Source organism: Mauremys reevesii, linkage group 14, assembly GCF_016161935.1.
Source record: "Mauremys reevesii isolate NIE-2019 linkage group 14, ASM1616193v1, whole genome shotgun sequence".
Lineage (NCBI taxonomy): Eukaryota > Metazoa > Chordata > Testudines > Geoemydidae > Mauremys > Mauremys reevesii.
The window spans coordinates 27756899-27771585 of NC_052636.1; the positions used below are offsets into that span (position 1 = coordinate 27756899).

General features: G+C 49.2%; 1 non-coding gene and 1 pseudogene across 1 annotated transcript; one reads left to right on the forward strand and one right to left on the reverse strand.

The window, feature by feature from the left end:
- Positions 1-3938: 3938 nt before the first annotated feature.
- LOC120381572 overlaps positions 3939-14687 on the forward strand; it is a 127857-nt pseudogene continuing 117108 nt past the window's right edge.
- TRNAT-UGU lies at positions 13821-13892 on the reverse strand. Its single transcript has one exon. It is a non-coding gene; the product is annotated as a tRNA-Thr (tRNA).

Sequence of the window (14687 nt, forward strand, 5' to 3'; positions counted from 1 at the left end):
TAGTTGGTCCTTAGGCACTAAGGTAATGCGTATGATTAATAACTCCTCTCCTGCCACTTGGAGCCAAGGAAGCTGGTCTTGGGATGTGTGATGGAGCAAGGCCGGATGGCTACAGGAAGGTATTGAGGAGCAGGTATGTTAGCTCCAGGCTAAGCAAATCCCTAGTACCATAGGAACCAAAATGGCAGTCGCTCCAGGCTAATCAAGGCACCTGGGGCCAATTAAGAACTTTCTAGAAGGCACCGGAGAGAGCTACATTGATTGGAGCACCTGCAGCCAATCAGAACAGGCTAATCAAGGCACCTGGAACCAATTAAGAACTTTCTAGAAGGTACCGGAGAGAGCTACATTGATTGGAGCACCTGCAGCCAATCAGGACAGGCTAATCAAGGCACCTGGTATAAAAAGGGGAGCTCTCTCCAGTCTGAGGAGGAGGAGCCAGAGGAAGGAAGTGCGTATGAGGAGCTGGGAGTCAGAGACACAAGGAACTAAGAACTGAGAGGGGGTACTACTGGAGGATTGAGGAAACACCATACAATCTAGCAGTATCAGACACCAGGAGGATCCTATGGTGAGGATAAAGAAGGTGTTTGAAGGAGGCTATGGGGAAGTAGTCCAGGGAGCTGTAGCAGTCAAACAGGGGTTACAAGTAGCACTATAGAGACTGCTGCAATTCACAGGGCCCTGGGCTGGAACCCGGAGTAGAGGGTGGGACCGGGTTCCCCCCAAGTCTCGCTACTCCTAAACAGACATAGGAGGAGTTGATCCAGACTGTGGGTTTCATCCAAGGGGAAGACCACTGAGGGGAGGAAATCCGCCAATAAGCGCAAGACCTACTAGAGGAGAGGAGGAACTTTGCCACAACTGGTGTCAGGGGTGTCAGGGGTGGGATTTTTGGTGTGCACAGCGCGGCGGAAGAAGGAGGGTGATTTAAAAAACACACACACTCACACACAAAAAGGGAAGGGGGTTTACAATTTGTTACCACAATGGATGATGTAGTACGGGCACTGATACAAGCCACGGCGGCCCAGCAGGAGGCTACCCGTGGCCAGGCAGCTGCCCAGCAAGAAGCAGTGTGGCTGCAGCAAGAAACTAACCGCCTGCTGATGGACCAAGCTGTTCAAAACCGAGCTATGTTGCAGGAACTGGTAAGCCAGGTAAAGACCCTTGCAGAAATGAACCGTGGGCATGATGGGACACGGCTCATACGGGCTAACCATTGGCTGCAGAAAATGTCGAGGGAAGATGAGGTAGAGGCATACCTTCTGGCCTTTGAGAGGACAGCTCTACGGGAGGCCTGGCCTCGAGATCAGTGGGCTAGCATCCTTGCCCCGTTCCTGTGTGGGGAGGCCCAGAAGGCCTACCATGATCTGCCTGAAGAAGCTGCAGCAGACTACTCCCAGCTGAAGGCAGAGATCTTGGCCAGATCTGGGGTAACATCCGCAGTACAGGCCCAGCGGTATCATGAGTGGTGGTACCGGGAAGACAAAACCCCACGATCCCAATTATATGACCTCGTCCATCTCGCACGAAAGTGGTTGCAAACAGAATCCCGGAGTCTGGAAGAGATACTAGAGGTTCTGGTCATCGAACGGTACACGAGGGCACTGCCACCAGATCTTCGCAAATGGGTAAGCCAGAACGATCCCTGCATTTATGATGAGATGACCACGCTGGTAGAAAGACGCATGACAGCCAGGGAATTGACCCAACTACGCAAGGAAAGCCCCTTCCGTAGCAAACACCCAACCCCAACCCTGGAAGGAGGGACAGCCAAACCCCTGGGGAGTCCTAGGTGGAGGAAGAGGGGGGCTGAAAACCAACAGAGACTCCAGAAGGAAGGGATTGGCCTGAGTGGAGGGAACTCTGTGACTAAAACCCCTAGCCCACAGGATCGGAGACTGACTAGAAATCGTTATAGATGTTATGCATGTGGGGAGTGGGGACACATAGCTGCACAATGTCCCAGCACCGAAGAGCCTATGCAATGCAACTTGGGGGATTGGGAAGTCCCATGCTCCCTTATCCACCTGGCGGGCGTTGTGTTAGCCCCACATAACTATACCAGGCCAGTGAAGATAAATGGAACAAAGACTACAGCACTGATGGACTCAGGAAGTGCTATCACCCTTATATCGGGTAAGCTGGTAAAAAGTAGCCAGCTGCTGCAAGCCAAACGTGTAGCAGTGACATGTGTGCATGGGGCCGTGAGCCAATACGCCATCATCCCAGTGGAGATAGAGGTTCAGGGGAACCCCATTGAGGTGACAGTGGGTGTTGTACCTAAACTCCCATATCCTGTAGTTATTGGGAGAGACTATCCAGGGTTTGATAATTTACTTCCCCCTGAGAGGCTGCAGGAAGTGGAGAACCTGTTGACAGCGACTCATCACTGGGGGAATGTCAACCCCCAATGTTTTCTGAGTTTTCTCAGGATCTATTCTCAGCCCCCCAAAGGCCCGGAAGACAAAAAAAGAAAGGAAGGCCGCGAAGGCTTTGGGAACCCAGATCCTGACCCAAGGCCAGAAGACTGCGCTAGTAGGCAGACGGGCACGAGCAGCCAACAGTGAAACTACCAACACGGAAGGTGAGCCGGAGGCTGGCCCCAGCCATGAGGGCGACAGGCCATTGGAAGAAGCAGAAGCCGACCCCTGGGAGCTCAGGCAGGGTAGTCCTGGGAGAGAGACGTTCGGACGGGACCAGGCAGAGGACCCCAGATATGATAACGTCAGGAAAGAGGTGGCTGAGATAGATGGGATACCAGTGGAGGGGAAGGTCCGAGGTCCAGGACCCTACTTTATAGTGAAGAAAGATCTCCTGTACCGTGTGGTGCAAATGCAGGAGCAGGAGATACATCAACTTCTGGTGCCCCGAAAACATCAAAAAGCTATATTGAGCCTCGCCCACAGTCACTTGTTTGGAGGACACTTAGGGGTAGAGAAGACCCAGGCCAGGATCCTGCGGAGGTTCTTCTGGCCAGGAATACATGAAGATGTCAGGCGATACTGCACCTCTTGTCCAGAGTGTCAGCTACATAGCCCTCGCCCACACTTACGGGCCCCTTTGATACCCCTTCCAATAATAGAGGTACCATTTGAACGCATAGCCATGGATCTGATTGGGCCCCTAGAGAAGACAACTCAGGGCCACCAACATGTGCTGGTTGTACTAGACTATGCAACCCGATACCCGGAAGCTGTCCCCCTACGCAACACAGCTTCCAAGACAATAGCTAAGGAGTTAGTACAGATCTTTTCCCGGGTCGGGCTTCCCAAGGAGATGCTGACTGATCAAGGGACACCTTTCGTGTCTAAATTGATGAAAGATCTCTGTTCATTGCTCCATGTACAAGCCCTACGGACCTCTGTATACCACCCACAAACAGACGGCCTGGTGGAAAGGTTCAATAGGACCCTCAAGGCCATGATCAGGAAAGTGGTGAGCCGGGATGGGAAAGACTGGGATACCCTATTGCCTTACCTCATGTTTGCCATCCGGGAAGTTCCACAAGCCTCCACAGGCTTCTCTCCATTCGAACTACTATATGGGCGCCACCCCCGAGGCATATTGGATATAGCCTGAGAAGCCTGGGAAGAGGAGCCAAATCCCGGAAGGAACATAGTTGAGCGTGTACTACAGATGAGGGATCGGATAGCCCAGGTTACACCCATTGTACGAGAACACTTGGAAAAAGCACAGGAGACCCAACGGACCCATTATAACCACCAAGCAAAGCTTCGACGGTTCCAACCGGGGGATCGAGTAATGGTCCTTGTGCCCACAGCAGAAAGCAAGCTGTTGGCCCAGTGGCAGGGACCCTATGAAGTAATTGAAGCCGTGGGAGAGGTAAACTATAAGGTACGGCAGCCATGCCGCAGAAAACCGGAGCAAATTTACCACATCAATCTTCTAAAACCTTGGCATGATCGAGAGGCATGCTTAGTCACCCGGGAGACTCTTCCCAGGAGGAGAACGTACATGAGCAAGTAAAGATATCACCCGACTTGACGCCAATCCAAAAGATCGAGGCAACCGATATGATTAATCGTAACCGAGATGTTTTCTCTACAAAACCGGGGCGGACAACTGAGACCTATCACCATATCCGCACGATCCCTGGAGCCAAAATAACACTGAGACCCTACCGAATCCCAGCAGCCAAAAGAGAAGAAATCAAGGCCGAAGTAAAGAAAATGTTAGAATTAGGCATTATTGAAGAATCCTACAGTCAGTGGTGCAGTCCAATTGTTCTAGTGCCCAAACCTGATGGTACCATGAGATTCTGTAATGACTTTCGCCGACTGAATGAAGTATCCCAGTTTGATGCATACCCCATACCACGCATCGATGAACTGGTTGACCGACTGGGTAGTGCCCGTTTCTTGACTACATTGCATCTGACAAAAGGGTATTGGCAGATTCCCCTGACCAAAGAAGCTAAAGAAAAGACAGCGTTCTCCACCCCAGACGGGCTATTCCAGTACACTGTTCTCCCTTTTGGGTTACATGGGGCCCCAGCCACATTCCAGCGCCTCATGGATAAGCTGCTGCGCCCCCATACTAGTTATGCAGCTGCATACCTAGATGATGTCATCATCCATACGCCAGACTGGGGAACCCACTTGGAGAAGGTTGAGGCAGTGCTACGCACCTTAAGGCGGGCTGGCCTCACCGCTAATCCTGCTAAGTGCGCCATAGGACTAGCAGAGGCTAGGTACCTGGGATATATTGTAGGAAGGGGTATAGTGAAGCCCCAAACTAATAAACTAGAAGCGATTCAAAACTGGCCCCGGCCAACCCGAAAGAAGCAGGTCCGTGCATTCCTAGGCGTGGTAGGCTACTACCGTCGGTTTATTCCCCACTTCGCCAGCAGGGCAAGTCCTCTAACGGACCTGGTGAAGGCTCGAGGTCCAGACATGATAAAGTGGACCGACGCTGCAGAGAGGGCGTTTGTAGACCTTCAGACGGCCCTCTGTAATGACCCCATACTCATAGCCCCAGACTTTACCAAGGAATTTATTTTACAGACAGATGCTTCTGAGGTGGGGTTGGGGGCAGTTCTGTCACAAATGATTGGAGATGAAGAACACCCGATTCTCTACCTAAGCAGAAAGCTGCTCCCACGAGAACAGAAGTATGCAGTAGTCGAGAGAGAATGCCTCGCTGTCAAATGGGCCATGGAGACGCTGCGTTATTACCTCTTGGGCCGGCGATTTACTCTTGTGACAGACCACGCACCCCTCCAGTGGATGCAGAGAAATAAGGAAAAGAATGCAAGGGTCACCAGGTGGTTCTTATCCCTACAACCATTCCAGTTCTGTATACGGCATAGGGCTGGATGTCACCACGGCAACGCTGATGGTCTTTCACGAGCACACTGCCTGGCGTCCCAAGTTGCACAACCCTATGGTGTTGAGCAGAGGGGGGGATATGTGATGGAGCAAGGCCGGATGGCTACAAGAAAGTATTGAGGAGCAGGTATGTTAGCTCCAGGCTAAGCAAATCCCTAGTACCATAGGAACCAAAATGGCAGTCGCTCCAGGCTAATCAAGGCACCTGGGGCCAATTAAGAACTTTCTAGAAGGTACCGGAGAGAGCTACATTGATTGGAGCACCTGCAGCCAATCAGGACAGGCTAATCAAGGCACCTGGTATAAAAAGGGGAACTCTCTCCAGTCTGAGGAGGAGGAGCCAGAGGAAGGAAGTGCGTATGAGGAGCTGGGAGTCAGAGACACAAGGAACTAAGAACTGAGAGGATGTACTACTGGAGGATTGAGGAAACACCATACAATCTAGCAGTACCAGACACCAGGAGGATCCTATGGTGAGGATAAAGAAGGTGTTTGAAGGAGGCTATGGGGAAGTAGTCCAGGGAGCTGTAGCAGTCAAGCAGCGGTTACAAGTAGCACTATAGAGACTGCTGCAATTCACAGGGCCCTGGGCTGGAACCCGGAGTAGAGGGTGGGATCGGGTTCCCCCCAAGTCTCGCTACTCCTAAACAGACATAGGAGGAGTTGATCCAGACTGTGGGTTTCATCCAAGGGGAAGACCACTGAGGGGAGGAAATCCGCCAATAAGCGCAGGACCTACTAGAGGAGAGGAGGAACTTTGCCACAGATGTTACTGCTTAAAAATGATCTGAGCTTAAAACCATGGAATATTCTTTGTAAAAAGTATCCCACAAATTCCACCGACCTCCCTTGTTTTCTTTGTCTGGCATAGGGTTTCTAAATTCCACACCTGATGTGGTCTCCCAGCTGGAACGAGGGGAAGAGCCGTGGGTCCAGGACCTCCAGGGTTCTGAGAAAGAAGTGCTTCCAAGAGCTGCCTGCACAGGTGAGGACTTGGTTAAAGCAAGTCAAAAACTGTCCATGAATACAGGAAACATTTGGGATGCCCTACAAAGACCTTGTGAGCTCTCCAAGTTCAGGATTGTTCCCTGCAGATGTGGAATAATTAGGCAGATGTCACTCATGGCTTCCCACCTATCCTGACTAACAACTGGCAGCAGATCCCTGCCTGATCCCACTTTCCCCCCTCCATGTTCTGGTGAAATGCAGACCAAAACTGATCCCTTCCTCTCTCTTCTGGGGAAAATCAGCTCCTGATAGGTTTGATCTCTCCTGCACATATTTTGGTTTGTTCATCCCTTTTAAAATTCCTGTCTCTGAGATTTCCTTTCTCTCAGGCACAGGGAGTGACCTATGCCTGGATTCTCTCTGTCTCCCATCAGGTGATAGGATGGTGCGTGAGAATGAGGAGCAGAAACCCCAGCAGGAAGATGCTGAGCAAGGAGCACCACATGGGACGTTATCAGAAAAACCCAAAGGGAATGTTTCCAGGAGTTGTGCACTCCGAGAAACAGTAAAAGCCTCTGAGACTCAGCAGAGGCCAGAGGAGAACTTCAGTAGCTACTCAGCCCTTATTACACATGAGAGAATCAACTTGGAAGAGACACACTACAAATGCCACGAGTGTGGGGAAAGCTTCAGTCAGCGCTCACACCTTATCAGACATCAGAGAATCCACACAGGGGAGACGCCCTACACGTGCGCTGAGTGCGGGAAAAGCTTCAGTCGGCGTTCAAACCTTATCACACATCAGAGAATCCACACAGGGGAGACGCCCTACATGTGCGCTGAGTGCGGGAAAAGCTTCAGTCGGCGCTCAAACCTTGTCACGCATCAGAGAATCCACACAGGGGAGACGCCCTACACGTGCGCTGAGTGCGGGAAAAGCTTCAATCAGCTCTCAAGCCTTATCACACATCAGAGAATCCACACAGGGGAGACGCCCTACACGTGCGCTGAGTGCGGGAAAAGCTTCAGTCGGCGCTCAAGCCTTATCACACATCAGAGAATCCACACAGGGGAGACGCCCTACACGTGCTCTGAGTGCGGGAAAAGCTTCAGTCGGCGCTCAAACCTTGTCACGCATCGGATAATCCACACAGGGGAGATGCCCTACACGTGCGCTGAGTGCGGGAAAAGCTTCAGTTGGCGCTCAAACCTTATCACGCATCAGAGAATCCACACAGGAGAGACGCCCTACACGTGCGCTGAGTGCGGGAAAAGCTTCAGTCTGCGCTCAATCCTTATCACGCATCAGAGAATCCACACAGGGGAGACGCCCTTCACGTGCGCTGAGTGCGGGAAAAGCTTCAGTTGGCGCTCAAACCTTATCACACACCAGAGAATCCACACAGGAGAGACGCCCTACACATGCTCTGAGTGCGGGAAATGCTTCAGTCAGCGCTCAAGCCTTGTCACACATCATAGAATCCACACATGAGAGACGCCCTACACATGCTCTGAGTGCGGGAAAAGTTTCATTGAGCACTCAGACTTTGTCAGACATCGTAGAATCCACAGTGGAGAGAGACCCTACACATGCTCTGCATTTGGGAAAAGCTTCAATCAGATGTCATTCCCTATTAGATATCAGAAAATCCAAATCGGAGAGAACTGTAAGAAATGCCTTTATTAGGGCTTCCCAAAAATTTGTTTTAAAAAAAAATCAGATTTGCTAATTCCAATATAGTGATCTTTGCACCATCTTCACTGTGGTCTCTCGGCTCTGCCAGATGAGTTGCCTGCTTCTGCCTTTTGCAGCTCACCCTTCTTTGGGGTCAGTCCTGTGATCTTTTCTATCAGCTCCTTCCCTTTTGACTTGTAAGAGTGTGTGTCCCTCCAGCCAGGAATTTCATCAGCTCCAGGTGTGGGAGAGAGGGTTGATGCCAACAAGCTACCCTGAGGCAAAAGTTACCTGTGCCTTACATCCACTAGGACTGTACATGGAATTGGGTGCTCAAGTTAGTGATTTTGGTGTAAAAAGACAATTATAGTTGTAGAGCAGAAGCAGCCCAGGAGTGAACCTATATTATGGAAGTAAGTAAATAACTTTTCCTTATCTACTTTCTCCACATCACTCATGATTTTATATACCTCTATCATATTCCCTCTTAGTCTCCTCTTTTCCAAGCTGAAAAGCCCTAGCCTCTTTAATTTCTCCTCATATGGGACCCGTTCCAAACCCCTAATCATTTTAATTGCCCTTCTCTGAACCTTTTCTAATTCCAGTATATCTTTTTGAGATGAGGAGACCACATCTGTACATAGAATTCAAGATGTGGGCATACCATGGAGTTATATAAGGGTAATAATATAGTCAGTCTTATTCTCTATCCCCTTTTTAATGATTCCTAACATCCTGTTTGCTTTTTTGACCGCCTCTGCACACTGCATGGGCATCTTCAGAGAACTATCCATGATGACTCCAAGATCTTTTTCCTGATTTGTTGTAACTAAATTAGTCCCGATCATATTTTATGTATAATTGGAGTTATTTTTTCCAATATGCATTACTTTACATTTATCCACATTAAATTTCATGTGCCATTTTGTTGCCCAATCACTTAGTTTTGTGAGATCTTTATTAAGTTCTTCACAGTCTGCTTTGGTCTTAACTATCTTGAGCAGTTTAGTATCATCTGCAAACTTTGCCACCTCACTTTTTACCCCTTTCTCCAGATCGTTTATGAATAAGGTGAATAGGATTGGTCCTAGGACTGACCCTTGGGGAACACCACTAGTTACCCCTCTCCATTCTGAGAATTTACCATTAATTCCTACCCTTTGTTCCCTGTCTTTTAACCCGTTCTCAATCCTTGAAAGGACCTTCCCTTTTATCCCATGACAGCTTAATTTATGTAAGAGCCTTTGGTGAGGGACCTTGTCAAAGGCTTTCTGGAAATCTAAGTACACTATGTCCACCGGATCCCCCCTTGTCCACATGTTTGTTGACCCTCTCAAAGAACTCTAATAGATTAGTAAGACATGACTTCCCTTTACGGAAACTGTGTTGACTTTTGCCCAACAATTTATGTTCTTCTATGTGTCTGACAATTTTATTCTTTACTATTGTTTCAACTAATTTGCCCGGTACCGATGTTAGACTTACTGGTCTGTAATTGCCGGGATCACCTCTAGAGCCCTTTTAAAATAGTGGCGTTACATTAGCTAACTTCCAGTCATTGGGTACCGAAGCCGATTCAAAGGACAGGTTACAAACCATAGTTAATAGTTCCGCAACTTCACATTTGAGTTCTTTCAGAACTCTTGGGTGAATGCCATCTGGTCCCGGTGACTTGTTAATGTTGAGTTTATCAATTAATTCCAAAACCTCCTCTAGTGACACTTCAGTCTGTGACAGTTCCTCAGATTTGTCACCTACAATTTGGCAATGTTTATGCTCCTTTCTAGGATTTGACTTCCACTTTTTAAAGGAAGTCTTTTCGTCTCTCACTGCTTCTTTTACATGGTTGTTAAGCCCCGGTGGCTCTTTTTTAGTTCTTTTACTGTGTTTCTTAAATTGGGGTATACATTTAAGTTGGGCCTCTATTATGGTGTCATTAAAGTGTCCATGCAGCTTACAGGAATTTCACTTTAGTCACTGTACCTTTTAAATTCTGTTTAACTAACCCCCCTCATTTTTGTATAGTTCTCCTTTTTGAAATCAAATGCCACAGTGTTGAGCTGTTGAGATGTTCTTCCCACCACAGAGATGTTAAATGTTATTATATTATGCCGTTTATTTCGAGCAACTGCAGTTATTCGTGAGAGTACAGACAGGCAGAGTTTCCCCTCCCGAGGTAGGTCTCGGTTAGATAAACAATTAAGGCAAGCATTTATACCTTTTGTGACATACAGTGAGGAGCAACAACTGCATTTTGTTTGTACATATTCCTTTCTGATAGCTTACTTCTCTCAGCAATTTCTGCTACAATCTGCATTCTATTCTTATCTAACACAAGGTCGAAAACCAGCATCTCTTACAGTTCTTTTCCGCTCGCCCACGCCCTGCTTGGAAGTCTCCCGTTATTAGCTGTTAGTTAGCCTGGTAAATATCAAGTCCCTGAGAAAACACAGTTATACGAAGCAAAACAAAATCACAAACAGAAATGTCATTGGAAATTCAAAAATTAAAAAGGAAAATGCAATTCCCATCACTTCATTGTATCTGGGCCATTCCTGTATCGAGAGTACCCGCTAAGGGCCCTGTGTGCTTAAGGGAAACCTGGAGGAACTCATAGCAGAGCCTGGACATGAAACTCAACTGCTCCCAGGTGCCGCAGTAAAACCCTTTTCCTGCTGTGATGTTGATGATTTTATGAAAATATGCTAATGAGTGTGAATATAATGTAACTGGAACATGCTTCATGCAAAAGGTCTCTTGTGCAGTATCATTACAAAGCTTATTATCTACTGTGTGTGTTCAGCCTATTTGTATGAACCGATCATTCCTGAGGTCCTGTTGTAATGATGCAAAGTGTGGGCCATTAATAGTGGTTTGGACTCTTGATGGCTCCCATTAACCAGGACAATTGACTGGAGATGGCTCTGTCCTGCACCATCTGTGAGTCAGGCCAGGAACAATGAAGGCTTGGGGTCTCACAGGGCATGTGACCATGTCACCTGGTACAGGAATCCATCTTAAACCTGGGACTTTTCCCCAGGAGAGAGAGAAAAGATTCCTGCCTTGTACCAAAGCTGTTTAAGGGGGTGGAACAGAAGAAAGGTGGCTGCAATCATGAGAAATCCCCTAGCTACCACCTGAGCTGGAACAAGGACTATACCAGGTGAAAAGATTGGGCTCAGACAAGAAATAAGTCTAGTCTGCAAAAGAAGCTTATTGGAAGATCTCTGAGGGTGAGATTTTATCTGTATTGAGTTTCATACTGTATTAGTCTTAGACTTGCATGTTTTTGTTTTATTTTGCTCTATGGAGAATACAAACTCCACAGAGAAGGAAAAGTTAATGCCTTAGAAAAATCTGTGTGTGTTAGAGTGTCTAGGAGCCACTCTCCTATAGCTTCTTTTCTCTGATTTCCTTTAGAAAATCTGAAGCAGGGAGCAGAAAACCATTGTCTTTTCTGAGGTGTGAGCTCAGGACCTACTGAGTATGAGACTGACATGCTGCCAACTATGCTAAGAAGGCCCAGGAAAATGTTTATGCTCAGTGCATATAGGATCCTCCTACAGCAGTGACTGGAGCAGGGAAGGAACTGGAAGAAGCAGAGAGATCTGGTGCCCACAGACCTGTCCTGGCCTCTTTCTCAGCAGCAAAGAAATCAATTTGCCCTTCCAGTGAACAATCTGCTGGAACTAATGGCAGCACAGGGGGGATGTTTCTAAAGTATGCACCCACCTCTACATTTTAGAACTTACTCTCCTTTTTCTAGTGTAGCACTTTGTATATGAATTAGGCAAAACAAACTACACAGGTAAGAGAAACAAGGGCTTGAGAGAAAGCTTGAACTCATAACCCCAACAGATGGCCCCTCTGCACTAACCAGTTGCACCCCTGAAGATGTTTTTTAAACACATTTGGGAAGCAGGCAGTTATCAGTCTCTGTGGTACATACCTTTGCCTGGCAATTGAAAGGCTGCTGGTTCAAACTTAACTCAAGATGCGGCTTTTCAGCGATGAGACTCCAGTACATTTTAACAGGAAGAAAATCTCCTCTATTCTGGCTTTGCCCCATTAGACTCCTTCTGCCCATCTTCTCCCCCTCCCCCAGTCTCTTTCCTTCCCCACTGGGGCCATGCAGAGAGGAGCCCCAGTCATTCTCTGTCACAGAGAGTCTGTATCCCATAAAGGGAGGGAGGGGTCTCTCTAAAACATTGATAATGGGGAGGGGAGTGGTGTACGTGGTTAGGGGGAGACAGGATGGAGAACTAACAGTGGGGCACAGAGAGATTCCCCCAGATTGGGGAGATCCCCTGCTGCCCCCCATCAGCCAGCTGTGAGAAGAACAACTGTGGGGGTGGGGGGTCTCCACATGCTGCCCCCGCCCCAACTGCCAACTCTGCCAACTGTGGCAATGGGAGCTGCAGGGGTGGAGTCTGCGGGCAGCAGTGTGCAGAGACGCCCCCGGCCCTCCAGCTTAGGGGCTGTGGGTTGCTTTCAGGAGATGCCCGAGGTAAATTCTGCACCCCTCACCCTCTCCTGCAACCCCTGCCCCAGCCCAGACCCCACACCTGCACCCAAACTCCCTCCAAGAGCCTGCCCCCCACACTGCCTCCTGCACCCCAACCCTCTGACTGAACCCAGACCCTGCACCCAAACTCTCCCACAGCCCAACCCCTCTCCCTCCCACAACCAAACTCCTTCCCAGAGCCTTAGGCAGGTGTGTGTGGCAGGTGGGGCAGGACTTGGTCCCATTCTGGGCACTACCAAAAATTATACAAACCTGCCACCCCTGTCCAGCCCAATCTTCTGCTGATGCACCTCAGCCCACACCCATGCAGGGTCTGAAGCTTTCATTGCTTAAATTCCAGGACACGGAGGGATTTCAGCTCCCCTTTGCCCAGAGGGAACCTTCACCCCACTCCTAACCAGGTTCTTGTCCATGGGATCACTGTAGGGGGGCTGGGTCCCTCGGTGTCTTTTCTCTCTAGGATAGGCCAGGGTGCAATAACTGGGGCATCTGAGCACCGAGGACCTTCTGTGGGGCTGCCATTCCCCTTCCCCTTCTGTGGTCCCATCTGCCATTGACTCCAGCCTTTTTTCTATCCATCGTCAGCACCATCTCAAGCCAGCAGCACTCGCCTCAAAAAGACAGAGTCCTGTGGCACCTTACAGACTAACAGACGTATTGGAGCATAAGCTTCTGTGGGTGAATCCCACTTCGTAAGGTGAATGTAGTGGAAATTTGCAGGGGCAGGTATAAGTATGCAGGCAAGAACCAGTCTAGAGATAACAAGGATTTCAATCAGGAGGATGAGACCTTCTTCTAGCAGTTGAGGTGTGATCACCAAGGGAGGAGAAATTGCTTTTGTAGTTGGCTAGCCAGGCACAGAATTCCCACTCCATTCATCTGACGAAGTGGGGATTCACCCATGAAAGCTCATGCGCCAATACATCTGTTAGTCTAGAAGGTGTCACAGGACTCTGTTGCCTTTACAGATCCAGACTAACACGGCTACCCCTCTGATACTCAAAAAGACAGTGTCCCCTGCTGGGAGTAAATCATTGACCCCTCTCCTCCCTGAGCACTGACTGCCCCTCTGTTTCCTTGCCTCTCAGTCTGTGCAGATGGGACCTTTCCCTCCAGTGCTGGAGGATTCGCCCTTCTCATCTACCATTGTCCCAAGCAGACAGCGGGTGGGAATCTTAAATGTACCGAGGTGACTTAGGAGCAGAACCCCCCCAGACCTTCCATGCAATTGTCACTTGCCCCTCACTGAGCAGGACTGAAACTGGTGGGCCACATCCCCTCTGGGCATGAGCAAAGCAGCAGGGTGAAAAAATGATCATGGAGATGCTGGGGATTGAACCCAGGGCCTCATACACACAAAGCATGTGCTCAACCACTGAGCTACATCCCCTAGCAGGTTGCGTTTGCTATGGGTTACACTCAGAGCCCTCCTGTTTCCAGAGCATCCAGTGACCTATAAGCTTCACGAGAAGCCCATTCCCCTCTCTGAGGACCAATCCTGCTTTCCTGGAGGTGACTTGTTCATAGGGGTCACTTTTCAGCAGGGCCAGATTCTATGTGTGGGGCAGAGAGAGTGGCTGCCCTGGTCTCAGGGTGCAGAGATACACTCAGCCCTCTCCCTGCATTGGGTTGGGTGCGGCAATCCCCTGCTGCAAGGTCATAGTGGGGGATGCTGTGAGCAGCTCAACACCTCACCCTGGTGGCAGCAGTGGTGTGGGAAGCTCCAGGTATTTCTAGGATCTACTATTTCCACTTGCCTGTGAAGTCCAGCCTTCCCCAGCACATTCACTGCAGTGCAATTGGGTCACTGTTTCCATGGCTGAACAGCAAAGAATGGCTCCCAGTTTCCCTTCTATCGGCAGCAGGATTAGCCTGTGTCGGTGGTTAATGAGGTGGATCTAGTTGTAGATTGTTATTCATTCCCCACCTTGACAATTCACACAGTCCCTTTCCCAGGCAGATTCCCAGTACCTCAGTGATCCTGGTAGCAGGGTTGGGTCCTGAGATTTTCAGGGTTCTTTTCCCCTCCACCTGGAATGAACTCAGCTTTTTCCTCATCCCAGACAATCCATGAAATAGCAGCAGCAGCATAAAGAAAGAGGGGAGGGAACATTTCACGGCCAGGGCTGGATGTGCCCAGAGCCCCCTGCTTGTCCATTGTTTCCATGGAATTTGGCCCCCTGCT